This window comes from Schistocerca nitens, chromosome 1 (genome assembly GCF_023898315.1).
Source record: "Schistocerca nitens isolate TAMUIC-IGC-003100 chromosome 1, iqSchNite1.1, whole genome shotgun sequence".
Lineage (NCBI taxonomy): Eukaryota > Metazoa > Arthropoda > Insecta > Orthoptera > Acrididae > Schistocerca > Schistocerca nitens.
In genome coordinates, this window is record NC_064614.1 from 900,387,314 (window position 1) to 900,406,245 (window position 18,932).

General features: G+C 40.2%; 1 long non-coding RNA gene across 1 annotated transcript in view; it reads right to left on the bottom strand.

The window, feature by feature from the left end:
• Window positions 1–234: 234 nt before the first annotated feature.
• LOC126192236 (uncharacterized) overlaps window positions 235–18,932 on the bottom strand; it is a 473,949-nt gene continuing 455,251 nt past the window's right edge. Inside the window, exon 3 of the long non-coding RNA XR_007538476.1 lies at window positions 235–350. This is a non-coding gene — a long non-coding RNA (uncharacterized LOC126192236). The remainder of the gene's footprint in view (window positions 351–18,932) is intronic.

Genomic DNA, 18,932 nt, shown 5'->3' on the forward strand with positions numbered 1-18,932 from the left:
AGTGGGAGGCATCTTTTTTTGGTTACCGAAAAACGGTCTAAAAAGAAAAAGGAAAGAATAAAGAAGCGAAGATAGACGTGGCTCCGGTAGATACCCGTGACAGCCGGCTCATTTCGTGGGAAAAGGCGCGACACGTACATAGGCGCACGCACTCCGGGACGGGCGGGGCAAAAAGGCGGCCTGTAGCAGAGCTCTCAGGGAAAAGGCGCACCGCCGCCGGCTTACCTGAGAGTTGAAGGCGAAGGCGGAGGCGAGCAGCCGCCACCCGCCGCTTCCCCTCGGCTCCGGCCAACGCCGACGTCGCCACCGCCGTCCATTCCTCCCTGGCTCTGTCGCTCTCCTCCGCGGATCTGAGGAGTGCGAAGAGGAGAGAAGTGGAAGCGACGAAATAAGAAGAGTGATTACAATTTACGTGTTTTACAAGTTTAATTGTGTGTTTGCCGAGTGGAGCGACAAGTCTAGCAAGTAGATCCTTCATCTTGTTGGCTAGCGCAGGGCTTCTTCTGAGCGGCCACTTTCAGGAATTGGCAGCGTGCAGATGTGCTTGCCAGACGGCCGCTCCTGTTATGAGTCTAATTAAAAGGCAATCCATGAACACGGCGCGCACCGACTCACGGCCTTAAGCTACTGTAATGGCAACGGGCTCGGCCGCATGTGTGGATCTACCGGTCTCGCCATGCGCCACCGTACATAACAAGTGACGCGCGCTCGCCTAACAGGCGTGGACGTCGCCTCTGTTCCCAGGCAGATAACGAAACAATGTTGCTGTTTAATTCGTGCCGCGATTTAATTTCATGAACAGCTCTACTTTTTCACTAGAGGAAAGAGTGCTGTTCCTGCTGATGTAGTCACTAAACTAATTACTTTCACGACCTGTGCCCTGCATTCTCAAACAAATGTTCCCAAACCCAATGTGCGTGGTAACGTCAATGAGGTCATTAATATGAAATAGAATCTGGAGCGGTGGCATACCATGGTGTTCAATCTATCTCGTGAACAGGTAACACACTGACATTACCGTGGATATCAAGTATCGTGAATCAGTGGAACAGGTTTATTTGTAAACAAGATACACAACGAATATTATCGACATCTGCACTTTTTCATCAAATAAAGGTACAAATATAAATGGTGGTACGAAATCAAACGAAATGCAAATACTTTGTAACGAGCCATCAGAGTCCATAGGGCACTTACACCGCAAAACTCAAAAAACATCCAGCAACTTACGAAATCTTGCCGATGGAGTTCAGGATCACACTGTATATGTATTACGGAAGATCAGCGCCTTCGGATGCCAAGGCGGCAGCTTTCTGTAGCCACCTAAACCTGAGTGAGCTGTGTCTATAGCTGGGTTTTAACCTGTCACTACAAATTAAAGATGCTTTAACCTTGTGACGCTACTTCCCTTCTCCTACAACCGATTAACTGCAGGACCTCTCTAGTCAGGCTCTCTGCGGTTAGACGCAGTCGACTGTCACCTCGTGGCTAAATTTCGCAGGACCATCACTGTGTTCTAGTGTTCGCGTTATCTGAACACTTGTTCAGTGAATTTAAAGGAAGCAACAAGATTTCTGGTGGCGGTGTTGTTTTTTCAGCTTGACCGTAGCGTTTAATAAAGGAACACGAATATGAAATTACCAACTATTTTAGTGTCTTTTAGTGCACTTGCATAAAGCGTAACACCAAAATTCGGTGTACAATAACTTTAATATTTATAATACCGGTAACATTTAAATAGCTGATCTGACATGCAAGAGTGAAAACATTATCGTTCAACTGAATTCTCATGACACCGTAAACAGCATCCAACACGTCATATAAGAACTATGAAGTTGTTCTTCTGTGGATGTGGTGTACTTAATTAAGACAGATAACCACCAGGTGTCAAATACCGAAGTGTCACTTGGGTTTCACTCGAGCCAGTACTGCATCTCTGATGTATCAGATTTCTTAACAGATCTCGATACGCAGCTCATCAAGTACTCCAAATTTGTTTTTATTATTTGAATGTGGTTCACGAATGGACCTTCGTTTAGGAGTGCTATTTCCTTTACAAATCTGTTTGATGCCCTGTGTTATTTTCACGAAAAGTCCACTTCTACATCCAGAATTTACTATTTTTTTTCTTCTTGCTCAGTTCTAATGCCATAATATGAATGAAGACACCAATGAACGTCTGAATAATTTGAGTTGTCGTCATATTGTCACTAAAATTTATTTTGACAGGAACATGTGCAAAAAGCAGCACAGGGCGCCACTGCCGTTATCAGGCATCATGACACTTACTGTTCTACCACTTGAGTCACATGTGGAAACTCGACTTAACACGAGTCACGGACCATCCGCAGCCAGTGACGACTATAGGTGCTCATAACTTACAAGCCCATATAGTTCATTCCTTTAAAACGCTCTCATGCTTAATGGTCGCAAAGTAGCCATTCATAGCGACACTCATGTTGGGTTTTATTCTTGTCTAAATTTCATTTATGAGGTTGCATAATGAGAATAAGCTCCTAAAAAATTTACTAGTTGGATGAACTAAATTCTCAAGATTCAATTGGTCTATATGTATGAGTCTATTTCGAGAGATGCTCTAAACTTATTTATGCCACGCCATGGCATCTGGCGCCCTGCGATCACTGTAATAACTTCGATGAAATGACGTTACAAAATGTATCAGCCAGTGAATGATAAGATAGGATTATAACTGTAGCAATTGTAGAATTTCATTAACACTTCAGCCAATCATTTCAATACCTTCTTTGTTTATGTTTTTACGCCAAAACTCTGTAGTTCTCGGAGTGTAACGTAAGAGTGATAAATTTATGCAACCGTCAGGAAGACATTCTCACAACACGTAGAACAGGGAGACAACCTTAGCAACTGCGTATCACAATGGCATGTTAGCAATGGCGGAAGTCTTTTTTTATTGCCAGAGAGGTGTAGCATGAGCTACGAGCTGCGCGTCAGCGGAAGAAAGCAGCCACGCGTGAAGAACAACATGCGGAAGCGAGAGCGCAAACCCCTGGTACTCCGCAACTTACAAATATTAGCTCACCACAAGGCATCTTCTCTGCAACATAGTCAGAGGTGCGAACACATTCTAAAGCATGTTACTCGCAAATGTACCCGCAACTCAATACGAGCGCTCCTGACACTCATTCACTGCTGCCGGAATCGTTACCGTTTCACAGCTGGAGCGGCACCAATGATCCGGACGGATCTGTTAATGTCATATGCATCGTAAGGACAGTTTTTTATTCTTTCTTCTGGAGTTTATGAAGTATTTATCACATTTTTGCCTCCCAAGCGTTATTCTAAGACAAAGAGACACGAATGATCTTACGAACAACAATAATAAGAGCGAAAACTCATGGATCGAATGATATAAGCTAGGATGTTTTCATGAAGAAGTACTGTCGAATTTGAATGTAATTGTAGCTTATCCTGCTGAAAACAACCGACTATAAAAACGCTATTTGATGCCCACAATATGAAATTATTCTTTATTGTGACACGAAACGCTTCTAAATAATGGTACAATTGTTTTGAAAAGTTTATTATAGCACGCTGATTACATTACATACCACTTAAATGCGTCTGTTACTTCAATTATTCTCAGCTTCCTAATATGTCACTGAAAAGTCTCAGACCACGAAGTGCCACCAAATGAAACTGTTGAATCTAGAGCAATAAATGTAGTATACGCTATAATTCAATTACGTTTGCAACACTGGATGGACTGGTCATTAGTAATCACACTAACAAATGAATTGAATTCAGATAAAAAATACAAGTAATTCATTTCATTCAGTAATTATGAGGGGCTTTAATTAAGTGGCAAGGCCAAAATGAGATCATAACTTCAATATAAATATTTCCGATTACTACCATAAATGAAAAACAACTATTGTTCCCAGTATTCAAGTGTTTACGTTCTTAAAAAAACAGGAGGAACCAGTGGAGAAAGCAATTATCTCCAGACGACTTATTATACTGAACCAAATATTTGTGCTGATAAATGGATGGAAATATGGCACAAATATATTTGGTTTTAATGAGTGAATGAACAAAACATTTCGTTTCTCAGTGCCAGGCTGTAACAGTCTGCTCTTTGTGAAAGTCGTTTATGTTAATCAATTTAGCCATTCACGGCTCTGGTCGTTGCTAGAATGATTCCCCATTCGTCTCTACTCTGCTTATATACTTCCTTTTTTCTGTGGGGATCAATGATCTCTAAATATTTAACAGAAGAAAACATGGTCTGTAGTAGTGATCTTTATTTAAATCGTGCCATTAACTAATTTCAATAACCTGTCATTTTGAAGCATCTGTGAAACCTATGTGGGAGAGTATCACATTGTTACAGAACACACAATAACATACTAACTTACCATGCAATATTTCTACTTACATATGTGGTATTACGAATTACATATTTTAATTACCCAATTATTTTTCCTAATGTGTACAAAGTAGACTTAATATTCCATCGTTACATTGGGAATGGATCCACATCATAAACATTACAACTTGACACGACATATTGGTAACTGTACTCCAGGTACTACAGCTTCTTGATAACTAAGAGCCGCTGTTATGATCTCAAAGATACACATTCATCCAAACACCGCAGAACTATCGACAGAAGTGCAAGAGGCACATAACATATATTGCTGGTGTGCCAGACTTAGTTTATGTATTATATATATCAGATAGTCAGCAAACAAAGGCCACTTAAAGGCATACTAACACAATATAACGAAATATTTTACACGATATAATAAAAATAACATACGAAATAATTACGAATTTCATAAAATATTGAAAGATGAACAGCCTATTGCTGGCATTCTTAACTGCTGGCAGACTTAATGACTGCATGGTATCATAGATCATCAATACCTGAAGGCTATGTACTTATACACAGATACCAACCTATCGACATTTTTTATGGAACAGTAGCCTATAAAAATGCAGATTTCGTAATATTTTGAAAAATTATATCATCACTGATGAACGAGAAGAACCCTCTTACAGATGTCAGTTTATACATACAAAAATATGTCTGTCTAGCCAAGTAGTATTTCGCTGAAGTGGATAGATAGTGACAGTGGGTAACAAGAACAAAAAGGACTGTGAACATAATCGACACTCATTTCTTGGACACCTTAATGGACACATAAGAGTGCCAAAATGATCCTCTCAAAAGTATTTATATCTCGTACATCTTACCTTAAGCGAACGTAAGACATCATACTATTTGAAGTAATTTACAGATCCAAGTAATAAAGTTAAGAAATCCTAAGTAGAAATCATTGTATATTGTACATCGAGTTAAAAAATATGAGCTATTACAGATTCTTAGTAAAATCAATAAGGTGTCAAACAGCACCTGTGATAAAATGTAGAAACAAATATTAGATACATCACGTCATTCATAACTTACAACATACACTTTTTCACAAAGGGCAACTGGGCTATTTTGAATTTCCCGCCAAATTTTGAATTTTTCGCCATTTTGTACAAAGAAAATTTGGGCTATTTTGAATTTACCACCAATTCTTATATTTACTACTATTTAATACGTGGGGCAACTGGCCTACATCAGAGGGCTGGGTGGAGGGGAGTAGGATATCTGGAAATGTTGCATGACATCATAGGTGGAGGTGGCACCTTGAAATCTGGCAACAATGCAGAGTGGCATAACATCACAGCTCTGATAACGGTTGTGCAGTGAAATGGGTATGTACTAAGGACGTTCAAAATGTTTTGTACAGTCGTCACTAATTTTTTTTTTTTTTTTTTTTTTGCAGGAGGAGAATGAAATGTTTTGCGAACATTCTTGGAACATTTTGCTATAAGTTGGTGTATAAAAGTATTTTCTCTTACTTACAGGTAAACCATAATTGACCGTGAAGTAGATGTCAGGTTGCGACAATGGTCGGTGATGGAGTTCCTCTTCAAGACCGGCGATGACACTGCCACATTGGTTCACAGAAAGTTGCTCCCTGTTTATGGGGAGGACACTGTGAATCGCAGCGGTATCCAGCAGTTGTTGCAGAGGCTTAAAGAAGGTGATTTCTCTCTACTGGACATTCCACGATGCGGTAGACTATCGACGGCAGTGAGTCATGTGAATAAAGAGACCACTGATCAAGTCATCCAAAATGACAGATGTGTGAGAAGACGACAGTTTGCTGAAATAACTCGTTTGTCTTTGGGTAGTGTGGTATCAGGTGGTACAGTCACTAGGGTATAGAAAAATCTGTGCACGTTGGGTGCCTAGATTATTGACAAGAGAAATGGAAACGGTGAGGAAGAATGTGTGCGAGGGTCTCATGAAGACATTTACTGAAGAGTGGAAACAATGTTTTGACCGCGTCATAACCCAGGATCAAACATGGTTGTTTTTGTCCAAACCTGAGAGCAAAACCCAATCCATGGAGTGGAGTCATCCGGGTTCCTCTCGGAAGAAGAAACCAAGACTCTCACGAAGGGCAGGCCGAAAGGTGATGGCCTCCTTCTTCTGGGATCAGTGTGGTGTCCTTTTCATTGACTTTTTGGAACCTGGCTCCACATTTAACTCGGACCTTTACTGTTTGTCACTGGACAAGCTGCGCCGTGCCATAAAGACCCACAGACCACAGCTTCAGGGTCAACTCATCAGACTACACCATGACAATGCCAAACCCCATGCAGCCCTTACGACGCAGGAGAAAATCAGGAAAATGGGTTGGAAAATGGTTCCTCACCCTCCCTACAGTCAGGCCTTGGCTCCATTCTGATTTTTACCTCTTTGGTCGTCTGAAGGCCCACCTGCGCGTAAAACATTTGATAGGGAGAAAGACCTTATTTCCTGTGTCAAGCGATGGTGTAAAAGTCAATCCCCGGAATTTTACCAAGGTGCATTTGCATCGTGGAGAGAACGTTGGGCCAGATGCGTCAGAGCTGATGGAAGCTATATCGAGTAGGCTCAATGTATAGCTAAATGTTCCAAGTATGTTCACAAACAATTTCATTCTCCTCCTGCAAAAACTAAAAAAAAAAAAATAGAGACGACTGTGCAAAACTTTTTGAACGCTCTTTGTATTTATTGACATCACATGAAACATACCCTAACAAAATTTCTAGGATACACAGTCTTGTGGGAGAGAGACCTGCCTGAGGTAATGTGTGATATGCAGCCATGTCGGTGACACACTCTGCGCTGCGAATGGCTGCTACAGTACTCCAACTTTTGAAGGGACTTTATAGAACTATGAATGTACTCCAGAGTAGGAATCTAATTTTTTCCATTTGTATTACAGAACTGAGGATACACAGAGTACGAGTTTCTATTCATCATCTGGCATGTGTTAATTTGCAAATCATCATGTTGGACTCAGAACTGATCTGAGCTGGTGAATATTTCGTGTACTGTGATTATGAAATGGACTTTTTGTTGTGCTAATAACTGTAAGGTTAACTGTTTTAGAATATCGGTGCCAGTTGGTGCCGGTTCTTCATGAAACTACCAACACTTTTGACAAGTGTGTTTCGGGTATCTCTAAAGCGCCGCAATTTTTGATTTTTATCTTTCATTTAGAAATTTATTCGGGTATTAAGGGGTTAACTGAATTTCATAGAACCATTTCCTGTCTATCTGAGACTTAATTTTTTGAATAAACATTGTTCAACATAATTCTCTGCCATCTACATCAATTACAAATGTTAGAACAGAACCATTATTAACAAATTATTCATTTAACTTTTATTTTGTATTTCTGTGTATTTTATTAAGTCCCAATTGTAGCCAATGCATACCCTATTTGACTGCAGGGTCACAACTAAAGGTTATTATATGCAGCCTGTAGGTGTGGGGCGTGAAAGCGAAAGTGTGCAACTGGACCCTATGATGATATCGAGTTATTCTTTTTAAGCAGAGCTGTACATAGCGCAAGTACCTAAAGTTGAGTAACTGCAGGCAAAGATGCATCTCGTTTGCTCGTATGGGATGCTGTTAGGAAGAGCAACTACACTAGCATTAACCGTTAGATACTGTCACAATGGGAGGCTCATCCAGGATATGAATCTAATCCCTTTAGAATCGCAATTGTAATTCTAACATGTTACAATATTCTATGATCTATGTCCCAAATCTACTATATGATAGGCAGTTTGTATGTGTACTCTGAGCTTAAGACTTTGCAGGAGCTGCGTGCGCGAAGATCGGCAACAAAAATAAACTGTGGGGAAGTTCGAACTTCAAGAAAGGGGAAGAAGGTGGTGTACAGAGTCCCAGTCTGCAGCGGTCAACAGCAGCGGAGATTTCTAAGGCAGTGTGATCAGCAGTGGCGGCCTCATCATCGTGAGTTACTAGCAGCGACTTCAAGTCGGCATCGGCACTGGTAGCTTCTATAAATTCGGTAGTAGCAGAACAGCAGAAGTACCAGCACGACCTACGAGTTAAGTACATGCGCAGATAGCGTAAATATGTGTGAACCCACTGGGTCATCATCAGTGATGGGGTTTCCAATAATTAAGTAATCACCCAATACATTTGTTTCAGATAATGTGAGAAGGCCAGTCTGAATGAGGGAGTGTGGAAATGGAACTTACTGATGGAGCAGATAGTCCAAATCAGAGGGGAGGGGGGTGGGTGGGAGGGCAGTAGCTTGCAGACAATACATCATTACAATTAGTGCAAATTTTTCTATAAATGCGATCTAGTGGGGGATAGTGAGTACAAAAATGGAACTTCGAAATTCTGTTCTCAATTCAAATACAGAAAGTGTAAAAGATGAAGTGGAAAAAATTAAATCAGATATTCAAGGGGGTTTGATAAAAAAAATTAGTAGTTATACAGGCAAACATGGGCAAGATTTCTATGGATGTTGTATGGGCCGGCCTCTGTGGCCGAGCGGTTCCAGGCGCTTCAGTCCGGAACCGCGCGACCGCTACGGGCGCAGCTTTGAATCCTGCCTTGGGCATGGATGTGAGTGATGTCCTTAGGTTAGTTAGGTTTAAGTAGTTCTAAGTTCTAGGGGACTGATGACCTCAGATGTTAAGTCCCATAGTACTCAGAGCCATTTGAATCATTTTTTGTTGTCCTGGTAAACACCAGAGTCATAAACAGAAAAAGATTTAGGGGAAAAGTCGGAACAGATACAGAACGAGCTGGGTGGCTATATTAAGAATTCGGATTAAAGACACGAGGGCAGAATTAAATTCTTTAGCAGCGAATCAGGTTACTACTGTGATTAGTGCTCTATGGGTTGATTCAAGAACGACAACTGATTTGCAGATGATAGAAAATACCATCCAGACGATTTTCTTGCTGCATGTAGAGACGGTTTTGTGAGAGGATTATCGGAAGAGGCAAACATTAAGTTCGCTAAAAAAATCTTGAGGACAATGCATAATCGTGAAAATTTAGTGAGTGGTTCATTTACTACCTATGAAGTGTTTGAGAGTTGTTTCCTCAACAAAGTCTGGAGAGAAGCGAAACAAACGTGCCTTCAGAATGAGTTCCTAAACAGACCAAGTTTCAAATACGGAAGTGAGTCGATGCCGGATTTTTGTGTACGTGAATTGGTTAAGTTGACTCATATTAATCTTCCGCTTGGAATGCTGAAGAAGATTACAACGCTGAAGACACGACTATGGAGTTTTTAAATTTTATTGAGAGACTTAAACGTGTGTTGAGATTCACGCCACGTAATTAGAACTGTAGACAGTGAAATGGGTGTCAGAATAGGAACAATAGTAATATCCACAACAATCATAATAATCACCAAAAAATTATCATCAGAATGGTAGCAATAACTTTCTAAGGGAAAATGGAAATTGGAATTCTGCGAATGGAAATCGAAACTGGAAACGAAGATATGAGGGGCAGGAGCCTCACAAAATGCAAAGCCAGAATATGCGGTCGGGGTATTAGAGATCGCTGCAACTCAGATCCGGAGATGGCGAAATAAGCCGGACTTGAAAAGGACACGTGATTTTAAAAGTTCTGTGACTGTTGAAAATTCTTCAATGAAGCCACAAACGTTAGAGATGGAGGTTATAACAAATAAGAATATGATGGGGAATAATTTTAAGCAGCGAACCATAAAGAGTGCACAAGAAATATAGCAAAATGTGTTGAGAGATTGGATAATGAATGCAAGAGCCTGAAAAATTTATTTTGTGAAATGGAAGTGAGTGATGGAATGAATGTATGTGTGCTGGAAAATAATGGGATCAGAAGAGCGGCAGAGGTGGATCTGAATTTGGTGGACGTAGAATGTATGACAAATTTTAACGATGCATTAGTGAGCAGCACCAATTATAGGTGATTTTCTATCGACAGAAGTATGTGAAGGCATTCGTGAAGGAGGCGTAGCAATAGTCTCGTCAGGTGTCGATGAATTTTATTACGTATCAGTGTAAGTGAGTAATTTATTGTAAAGGGAAGTAAAGGTGATGTTTCAGCAGATGAAGTTGCGAAGGTTGAAGCTATTGATCTAGATGTATTGGAGGAAGAAATTTGTGCATTTATTTCTGTTGATGTAAGTAAACCAACGGCATTTGACAAAAGCATGAATTATGAGTGGATGTGGAAGGATGAAGGTGAAATTAATGTGTTACATGGTAGAGAGTGTCAGAGAAATCTGACAGTAGAGAAAATGAAACGTAGACAGAGACAGATCCGAGTTTGGCGCAATTCTTGGGTACTGTGATTTCTGATTTGGAACGATGCAGTAGTGGCAATCTGTATCGGGTACGGGCAGAGATTAACGGAGTTATTGGTGGTGGCTTCCATAATGTACCGGTGGATGTTTTGTATGTTTGAAGTCAAGAAGATTATAAGTCATCGGTGGACCTTAATGGATTTAATTGTGATAAAGTTTGTAGTCACTTGTCGGAAATAAGTGAGAATTTGCTTAGCAGACCCGAAGTTTTAAGTTGTGTGGTTAGTCGTGAGAACGTTGCAACTAAGATATCGTTAGTTCAATGGAAGGGAACAATGTATTTGATGCTAACGAGAACGAAGAAACAAAGCATTTAGAGGATGATTTAAATGCTGTGAATGATTTAAATGTAGACCAGGAAAATATAGGAATATGTAATGGAGAAAATATTTGTTTAGGGGGCGATGTTAATATAGAATGGTACGGTAAGGAAGAAATTGAATATTAATGATTGGTAGTGGTATGGAAAAATGTTGAAGTCATTATTGCCTCACAGGTGGACACGGCAGAAATATAGAGTTGCAAGAATTCTTGAAAGGAAGAAAGACGAAACCGAAGCGAGAAAAGTGTTTAATGAATAGTTTCATGGTGATAATAAGATTGAGGGCGTGTCTGATGTTGTAATGTTTGCCATAAATATGGACGCTGGAAATGATGTTTCGAGGGAGCAATGTTTAGAGAGGGGTGAAATTAAAAATGTCAGCCTGTAAGTGAAATGATCGAACTTAGATTAAAAAAAAAGGCGTCCGTTGGTAAAAGAGGGCACCACTTTGAACAGGTGAGAAATTGGAAAAAAGTGAGATTGAAAACGTACTCACACTGGCGACAAAAATGTTATACGAGGCAACATGGCAGAGATGCAACTTGTGAATGAAAAACGACGCTTGTATTAATATAAGTGTGTAAATATGTGTATTTCATATATTTTTTAAGAATTTTGGGTGCTACTTCTGTGCTGTCCAAGCGGTAATTCGGTAAATTTAAGATATGAGTGGTAAAGTATGGAAGATAATTTAGTGCGAGAGGGGAGTAAATATTCGCCGCCCAACTCTTGGTCCGTGGAGGTCGGCAGACCGCAGTTTATCTCGCTATTTAAGAGAGAAATATAAATCGTATTGTATATAAGAGTGGGGGAGGGGGAATTTTCAACTGGTTATTGAAAAGTGTTATTTGTAATATTTTCGACGGGCTTCTCGGGTAATATGAGTAGTTCAATAGTAATTATTGTCCGCACAAAATTTGGTACGTGGAACTCATCAGACCGCATTACAATTTTAATGCTTGTGGGAGTAAAACACGCAGTTATGTATAAAGTATGAACTAAGTTTATGGGTGGTATTTTACTTGGATTAATTATAAAATGTACGTTATGTTGGAAGGAAATGGAATAGATTTATGTATGCAAAATTATGAAGGTAAGTGAGTAATATGTTTATTAGAATAAAGACTGGGATAAATCGTATTTTAGTGCAATTAAGGGTGAACATTTGCTGAATTTATGATCCAGCTAACCGGTGAGTTAAAAATAAAAGTTAAATGGGCGATTTATGCATAGCGTAGCGTTAATTTTAAAGTTTCTAATTAGATGCAGTAAAATTGTAGAGAAATGATAAAATGCTAGTTGAATTATGACGTTGAAGAAATTTTTTAGCACGTAAGACAAGTTTTCTAGTGGAAAAATGGACGTAGTGTTTGAAATGTCGCGCCATATCAAGTGTTTTGCCTATGCTATAGATCATGTTTTGCTTGCTATCTTGTTTGTGATTTAATCGACTCCACTGGTGAGGGCGTTCTGTACCTGGTCTAGGGAGAATTGGGAAGTCATATGATTACTGGTCACTACACCACCGTCATTTTTCGACAGCTATTGTCCTTAAGAACTGACGATGACTGCGGATTGATGCATGTTGGGCGTAATACGTGGCCAAAAAGGTCATGAAATTCTGCAAAGTGGCTGGACGGCGAACGATGTGAACTTCTGTCCCAGAACACCGATCATGTGCTGTGTTAGTGAACTGCTATGAAGAAGTGCTCAAAACGTAATACGATTTCAAATGAGCAAAAGTCGAGTTGTCTCGAACTTTTCCATAAATTTATATGGTTGATGTTTATTTCGGAATTTCATTAACACGTCATATATTTTGATAATTTGTTACATGTAGTAAATTAATACTGATAATAGATATTATGACATAGCCTAGGAGGTACATGTTGTTTCATACACCACCACAAAGTTACGTACATTATTGCTCTGACACATAAGTAGGGTACTCTGTTCATTATCTTATGTGTGTATTTATTATGTTATGTAAACGTGTGAAATCTGGTGCAATGTGCCACGTTAGCGACGTAACAAGCCGCTATAAACGGAGGCGTGTAACGTTAGGCGTATGTAAGCGAGGGATTTGGTGGTCGTATGAGGGAAGGTGAAGTTGTTGTATGGCTCACCCTAGCGGACCAGGGCTCAGGGCGCGCCGCGGCATGTCCAGCTAGGTGACCGATGCGGGCGAGTCCAGGTACAAAGACGAGCAGCGTCTCTAGAAATAGTAAATCCAAAGCTGAGAATACATACGGCCTTTGTTCTGGAGATGCGCTAGAAATATCAGTGTGTCAGAAAAGTTGAAAGACGGCTTCATACAAGTCTTTGAGAATCGTACAGTCAAGTATTAATGGAAATCTGATTGCATCTGCGAAAAATGAGGTGCACCCAGTGACACAACAATATTTTCAATATTTTTAAAACTACAGAAGTTAATATTTCACAGAGAACAAAAATTTTCGGAATGAACCTCTGAAATAAGAACTTTTAAATGCTTCATACGTTTTCAACAGAGAATATCTCAAATCACAGCATTGCGTAGTAGCTGTCATCTCCAAAAGCCACTCTTCTGTGTCTATTTTATTTATTGACTTATGACGTCTTTTATATCTTTTTTATTACACAAATGTTTGTCAGAACTTTTTTATTTTCCACAATGACCCAGAATAGGAATGAAGCAAGAATACCTCACGTCTTGGCATGCTAGTGTAGTTATTTAATGAACAATTTGCTATTTTGCCAGCAACTTTATTTCAATATTGATTTCAAGTGCTATTAAAAAACTATGACAATGTAAAAGGGGTCAATCGCATGTGTTAGTGGATGCCACCATCAAAAAGAAAACCAAAAGATGCTTCTGTGAAGAAAACATAAATAATTGTTTAAACAATACTTAACGTCAGTTCATTTTCATTTAATGTGAGTGCACTTGTGCAAGAATAATAACTTACTTACGAACAAATCTTTATTTGCAATTATTGTGAATGATCTATGTACGATAGAATATTTATAACATTTTTTATTTAAATATTGTTGTAATATATTAGATTAGTCCAGGAAGTAGTCATGTTGAGTCAGATCATGTCTGTAGAATTTAAGAGCGGTGTATTTTGTTTGGAAGAGTCTTCAGCCAAAGAAAAAGTAGACAGCAGCAGAACATTACAGCAGTCAAGTGGAGATAGGAACTTTTCCAGTGAAGAGCTCAAGGAAGCTATTCTGGATACTTGCATGTTCATTCTGGAAGAAGGCAGATCTGCCTGTGGGACTGGGTAATATTTGATAGAACTCGTGGTAGATTCTGGCCAGTGAACAGCCAGTATGACACTTGAACTTTTGAGGATCTAGTGGAAGACAGATCTGCCTGTGGTAACCTTTGACACTTGGTCGTGTCTGTGATAGAGTCTGGGCTGTGAATGGTCACTACAGCTCTCTAACTTTTGAAGGAGGTTTACATTTCGAGAAGTCTGAATGTGCTCCAGAGTAGGTCTCTGGCTTTTTCTGCTTGTATGACGCAACTGAGGAGAAACGGAGTATGAATTTCTACTTGTCATCTGGCAGGTGTTAATTTGTAAATCATCATGTTCAACTCTGAACTGTTCTCAGCTGATGAACATTTCGTGTACTATGATTATGAAATGGACTTAGTTTTTGCGAGTCTTTGATGACTATTTAGTTTGGGGATTTTGCTACCATTCTCTTAACGCTCTCAATGTAACTTTACTGAATTTGATAACGGTAATTTCTGTCTGTATTTTAAATGAATATTGTAGGACCACTTCCCGTTTATTTTAGGTGTTCTTTCTTGAATAAAGATTATTCGGCATAATTCTCTGTCGTATACAACAGTTAGAGACCTTAGAACATAACCCTTATTATTAAATTATTCATATAAATTTTATTTTGTATTTTTGTGTATTTCTCTAATTCGCAATTCTAGCCAATGCACAGACTATTTGACTACAGTATCACAGCTGCAGGTTATTATTTGAAGAAAATTAGCTGCAGGGCATGCAAGTAGACATGCACAACTCGATCCTATGATTACGCCGAGCTATTATTTTCAAACACAGCCACGCATAGCCCAAGTGTCTAAAGTATGAGTAACTACAGGCATAGATGTAACAGGTTTGCTCGTATAGGATGCTGTTAGAAACATGAACCACACTAGCTTTAACTGTTGGGTACTGTCGCAGGGAGGACAAGATGGGTAGAAAGAGAGGGAGGAGGAATAAATGGACAGAGAGGGGAGGAAGAGGTGAATAGGGAGAGAGGGAGGAGGAGGAGACGGATAGTGAGAGAGGGGGAGGAACAGATGAACAGAGAATGGGAAGAGGAGAAGATGGGCAGACTAGGAGCGAGGAAGGGGTGTGCCAAGAGAGAGGAGAGGAAGAGTTGTTTGCACTGTACGCAACAAATACGTATGTGGGTGAAGCTGCTAGTAGTCAGATAGTACTACAATAAGATGATATAAGGGAACAGGATTTCATTTTGTGCTTAGCATCGAAATTTATGACCTTGGTACCAAAGAGACTATGATAAAACATGGCAGTGCACGTAACCACAGCCATCTGATTTCATTAACCTGCTTTGAGGCATCACGATGAGCTGTATGAAAGCGAAAACAGAATTAGGACCGTCAGTTAAGTAGCGTGATCCGTATGTCTTGTGTACATCAGAGTCCCCTACAATTTCACTTTATTAATACACGACGAGTTTTAGCTTGATGTAATTGATAGGTCCATTTATTCCCTATCGCATTTCTCTCAGATTTAGTGGTAAGATTCCTCAGTGGTTATCCCGTCAAAAACTGAGCACAGTTCAAATTCAAATGGGTCTAAGCACTATGGGACTTAACATCTGAGGTCATCAGTCCCCTAGACTTTGAACTACTTAACCGAACTAACCTAAGGACATCACACACATCCATGCCCGAGGCAGGATTCGAACCTGCGACCGTAGCAGCAACGCGGTTCCGAACTGAAGCACCTAGAACCGCTCGGCCACAGCAGCCGGCTGAACACAGATCAAGTATGAAAACAGGAAGAAGGTGTAACGAACTGGGAAAAAAATCAATATAGAAACAGTGAACGGTTGAAGGATAAGAAGTGCGATGTAGAGGATCTAAAAACATCAGCGGCGTCGTGGTTAAGTGGGCACGTTGCTGGTTGCCATGCGAGTGACCCGTGTTGAAAACTCTCTCGTGCCCTTTTTTCTTTTCTTTATGAGCTGTCCGTCCGGTCACTGAATGTTTGTTCTCTTTCTGTAGCCTTGCAGTTTTCATACTACACAGTAGTTATAGAATGTAAATCATGTGAAAGAATACATTACCGCTGAACTTCCTTGACTCTTGTGCAGAAAAGTGTGCAGTATACTGCTACATCCATTTTCAATAAGCTACCACAATATTTCAAAGATCTTAGTAGTAATCCACGTGCTTTCAAATCGAAAGTGAAGAGTTTCCTTATGGGTCACTCCTTCTATTCTGTCGAGGAGTGCCTTGAAAAATTAAGATGATCCCTGTGTTGTATTGTAGATTCTGTTTACTTTAACATGGCTTGTCTTTTTGGGATCATAAACATTTTATTTTATATGTTATTACTTTGTCTTGTAATTTCATGTACTGACACGTTCCATGACATAGGAGATTTGCTCCTCAATTTGGTCGTAAGGAACTAGGCGTGCCGCGCGGGATTAGCCGAGCGGTCTCGGGCGTTGCAGTCATGGACTGTGCGGCTGGTCTCGGTGGAGGTTCGAGTCCTCCCTCGGGCATGGGTGTGTGTGTTGTCCGTAGGATAATTTAGGTTACGTAGTGTGTAAGATTAGGGACTGATGACCTTAGCAGTTAACTGCCATAAGATTTCACACACATTTTTTTAAACTAGGCGTGTAAAATAAATAAATAAAACAAAGCAGGCGAGATACCATATAGACATCTCAAAGAAATTAAAACAACAAATAATCGGGCGTGAACTATGTTACAACAAAGGAATTCAAGAGTCAAAACTTTCAAAACGCAACGTCAAATACGTTAAAAACATATGTTTTGATAGAGCAAAGAAAAACTGTGTGATTGTGAAACTGTTACGTCCATCTTTTGCAGTTTATGTGACACACTACTTTGTTTCCATCATTTCCCTTGAGAGTGATCACCTTTATACTCATATGGACACCAAAATTAGACAAGGAGGCATATCTCACTCACTCACCAGGCGTACAAATTAGGTGCGTCGTAAGAGATTCCTGTCATATGACACACGTACTGTCACTAATGACGTGTATGACATACCAAGAAGCAATTGAAAGAAAATCAGCCCTCGGTCACTATTTTTAACAAATTAACCTGGATTCGACACTGCTAGGAGTGTCTTCCTCAGAATTTAAAACAAAGAATGGTCTATATTCTGTAACATGGTCACAGAATTATGACTACAAAGGTATGATAGAGTATAAGTACGGAAACGTCGTGAAACGCTGGCAGTACTTATATGTCATTTATAAAATAATAAATATGCCAAAAGGGCATTAGTCACAAAGACACTTAAGATAAAGAAAACTGTGGTGGCGAGCCACTAAGGGCTGCTCTTTACTTGCGTGGTGCAGGTTGCGAAACGGACGTCAGTAAAAATAGTGACAGAGGGCTGATTTTCTTTCAATTGTAACAATTCACGGTCTCTGAACGTGCAACCATGTACAAGATTTTGCATACCAAGAAGTGTTTTCCGGTGGAGCATTTGGTTGACTTGTCACTTTGTTATCAAACGTTTGCGGTTCCCATTCGAAAGCCATTTCCTTTCGGCTGCTAATAGGGTACTTGTCGTTATAGGTGCCTTCCTTACACCTCGCCGTTGCAAACGACAGATATACAAAAATTTGAATACAGCGAACAGCGAAAAAAAAAAAATATCACGAGGGAGGTTTGAATACAGCTTGCCCGCGTAGCAGCCCCAACATCTTGACCACTTTTTTGTGTTAGGTGGGGGGATCAGGTCACGGACTGGCGGAGCCAGAATGGGCAGGGGCCCCAACCTGAGGCCTGGCCACCATGTCTCCACCCTACCTTTTCCGCGGATGAGATCCAAGGTATGAAAGGGATTTTTTTTAATTTTTATTTGAGGTGTTTTTTGTGTCTATTGATTTTTATTGCCTTTCATAGGTGCTAAACACAACATACAGAAACTAAAGGTGCCATTCAACACATCCAAACGTAAAAACGGCTCCTAACGCCGTCTAGAGTTAGAGTTCACCAGAAAAAGAAAGAAAAGAAAACGGGACGGCTTCTCGCTAACTTAAAAACTATATATAGTCCCCTGAATACAACAGGCTTGAACGTTAGTCCCTGAACGTTGAGCTTTCTTCTCATTTCACTTCTCATACCTGGAACGCCCCAACTAGCCGCAGGATCCGTGAATAACGAACCCAAGTAATTGGAAAAACATGTTGTACATTTCACGTTTCGCTGCAAGATATTATGTTGCTCTTGCAGTATGTTCCAGAAGTCTATGACGTTCTTGTCATCGGTGCGATACAAATAATACGTCGCCACCCTCTTTATCCAGTTTACGGCCTTTGTCCTGGCAGTGGGAAAATATACTTTGTCCGGGAACAGGAGGGCGTCAGCTTTGATTACCGTGGGCGCCGTACGCAGTAAAAGGGCCAGAATTTTTCTCGTTAGAAACCAACAGTCGACTGTCGTGCAACAAACCAAACGGTGCTCGTTGGAGTCGAAAACTGCATAGTGGGGGCGTGTCGACCAGATGAATAGAGCGCAGTCATTGACGGTTCGGTAATTTGCCGTTCACCACTACATACCGCAATGCATGTACCTCTGTAGGGAGAGAGGGAGGATGGACTGCTCTGCCACTGTATAGCTGGGTACTTCTGTTCGACCACAT